The sequence below is a fragment of the Gossypium hirsutum genome, chromosome A07 (genome assembly GCF_007990345.1).
Source record: "Gossypium hirsutum isolate 1008001.06 chromosome A07, Gossypium_hirsutum_v2.1, whole genome shotgun sequence".
Lineage (NCBI taxonomy): Eukaryota > Viridiplantae > Streptophyta > Magnoliopsida > Malvales > Malvaceae > Gossypium > Gossypium hirsutum.
The window spans coordinates 63279388-63282160 of record NC_053430.1 but is presented as its reverse complement, the minus strand read 5'-3'; the positions used below and the strand labels follow the sequence as shown (position 1 = coordinate 63282160).

The 2773-nt window shown below is 37.2% G+C and overlaps 1 long non-coding RNA gene across 1 annotated transcript; it reads right to left on the bottom strand.

The window, feature by feature from the left end:
• Positions 1–310: 310 nt before the first annotated feature.
• Positions 311–1269, bottom strand: LOC121232353 (uncharacterized). Its single transcript, XR_005930742.1, has 3 exons — positions 667–1269; positions 455–533; positions 311–350 (listed from the first exon to the last, which is right to left on the bottom strand). It is a non-coding gene; the product is annotated as an uncharacterized lncRNA (long non-coding RNA).
• Positions 1270–2773: the final 1504 nt, after the last annotated feature.

Sequence of the window (2773 nt, the reverse complement as noted above, 5' to 3'; positions counted from 1 at the left end):
AAATTCACTATTTTAGGGTTTACATACATCCTACAACCGTTAACGCATCAACAGAAACACTTACCGAGTATCTTTACTGAATTGGGCCCGTTGGCCCATTAACCCGTTTTCGGCCCATTAAGCCCAAATATACCGAAGTCCACAAAATTGTGCACTCTGCAATCATACTGCTTTAGATTACCAAAACTAACAAACAACCATCTCACGAGCGCTCGTACGCTCGCAAGTTCACAAAATGTTGGCTTTCCGGCATTTCGACTTTTCGGCTTTTGCCGATCTAGTCTATGAGTGGTTGTCATTTACACACCTGTTTTTCGACGAAACGTTGACGAGTTCCACACACGAGTTGCCTACAATCAGTTACTAACACGTTAAACTATGAATCCATAACAACTTAACACATCAAACCCTTACCATATTTGGCCCTTAACACCTTAGGCACTAAAGTTCTTACCTTTGCCGGAAAAATGGACTAGATCTAATTTTGGTCGTTCCAAATATCCAAGCCCTCGATTAGTAGCCTTTAATCAACACTAGAGCAAGACAAATCAAATAACACCACTAAACCCTTTTAGTTTAGTCGACAGGCACCCTTTGCATATAGGGGTTTTCGGCTTTTCTTTAAATCTCGAAATAAAGAATGGAAATAAGATTCCGAGTACTTACCACCAATGATATACTTGTCAAGAGCGTTTCAAACACTTCCCCAATCTCAGATCCATAGTGAATCCAATATTAAAATGCGAGTAGAGAATAGAACTAGATATTAATTCTCGAATCACTATGACTTATGAAGGTTTCAGCTTTTGTGAGTGATCGGTTAAAGTGATTGAATGGGAGAGGTTTTTTTTCTTTTATGATTGGTAAAGCAAAGAAGATGGGAAGATGATGATAAAAGAAAGGAGAGGAATGGTTTAATGGCCTCGGCTTGAAGAATTAAGAGAGCAAGAGAATGAAAAAGAGAAGAGAAAAAAATAAATGGCACTTATTTGCTATGGCCGAATGAGTGTATTTTGGTATAAATCTTCCTTTTAAATTCCAATCCCCTAAATTGCTCGTTGATTCTTGGCCAATTTCAAAGTTTGAATTTTGTTCAAACTCCTAACCGCTGATCTGCAGCCTTATCCACTGCTTCATCATGCTGCTTTCGGTCAAACTCTAACTCTCCCCCACATGAACAGCAAAATTGGTAGTAGCCCATTGCACGTACAACAACTCGAACTCCAGACCTCAGTCCACCCTTGCGCCTACGTCCGTGCTGCTGGCCACTGCACCAGGCTTCCTTCCTTACTAATATATGGTTACAATTAAATATAAACCTTACCTGCTTCAGTTCTGGCCCGCTTAAAATTCGCCTTCCCCTGGAATCGAACTCATAACCTCACGGCAAGCCTAGCACGCTGCTGCCACTGCACTAAAGCTCTTCTCATGATGTAATCTACTCACAACTAATTATAATACTTATCTACTGTAGTCCCGGTTCGTTTAAAAATAAAACAAGATATCGCTACTTACCAGACTCGAACCCCTAACCACATGCACACTCTTAACGCCTCCTTGCCGCTTGACCACGTGCCTCTTTTGTGTCACCTTTCCTCCCACGATATTTATAAGGCCTCCTTGCGGCAAATCCTTGATTGTAAAAAAAACAACCATTGGCGCATGCCGTGCCTTGAATCCAGGCACCTCCCACACCTTCCTAGCGTGCTTAGCCACTGGGCCACGTGCTCCTTTATGTTAAAACGCAGCCCAAATTATTATTAAGACCTACTGCCCAGATTCCCTAAGGTAGCATAAAATTAAAATTTTTCTAGAGTCTTAAACACCAAAACAACAATACTTTTATAAATATATATATTATTTTTTCCCTATCTAATAATAATAATTATAATAAAAATAATTTTATAAATATATCTAATAATAAAAATTTTCATAAAAAATTTTCAAACATACATGCAGTAATATTTTTCTAATAATAATAATTTTATCTCATAATACTATTAAAATTTCGTAAAAATTTAAAATATCCGTAATAATAAATACAGTAAAAATTTTCTAGTAGTAATTTAATTCAAAAATTTTTCTTTAAACAATAATATTTAAAATTTCTTAATTATTCAGGCTTCCTTCTATCTGAATCCTAGACTCAAAGCCCAACTCTTCTAGGCCCCAAAAATCGGAGCGTTACAATGTATAAGTTGAATTGTAATGTCATTGTGGTGAATGTTTAGTTTGTGGATTGGCTTGTATATGTTATAGATGTTATCTTGTTTTGGCATCATGTGATACTTTGTCAAATTATGTCAACTTGGTTATGCTACTATTCATGTTTGAATGGTTCAAATGTTATGTTTGTAATGATGTGTTAATGGGTATGTTTGTGGTATGTTTTAGTAAATGTTGAACTAGATATTGATGTTTGAAATTAGGTAAAGTTGACTTGTTTAGGTAAGTCTTGATGTTTGCTTTTGATGTGCCTTTGAATGACATATTATTTAGTTGAATTAGAACCTTCAGAATGGCAAATATATGCATGTTTAGGTATGGTTTGATGCCTTGAAAGTGTGCACAATTTGTTCAAATGGTTATGCATGAAATGGTATAGGAAATGGCTTGTTTTTAGGCAAATTCATGTCTACACGGCCTGAGACACGGGCGTGTGGCTCAGCCGTGTATGACACATGGCCTGGCAACCCAGCCGTGTGTCTTCTGGGAATTCCTTTGTATGCAAGTCATTTAGTTACACGGCCTAATGTAACACCTCTTACCCGTA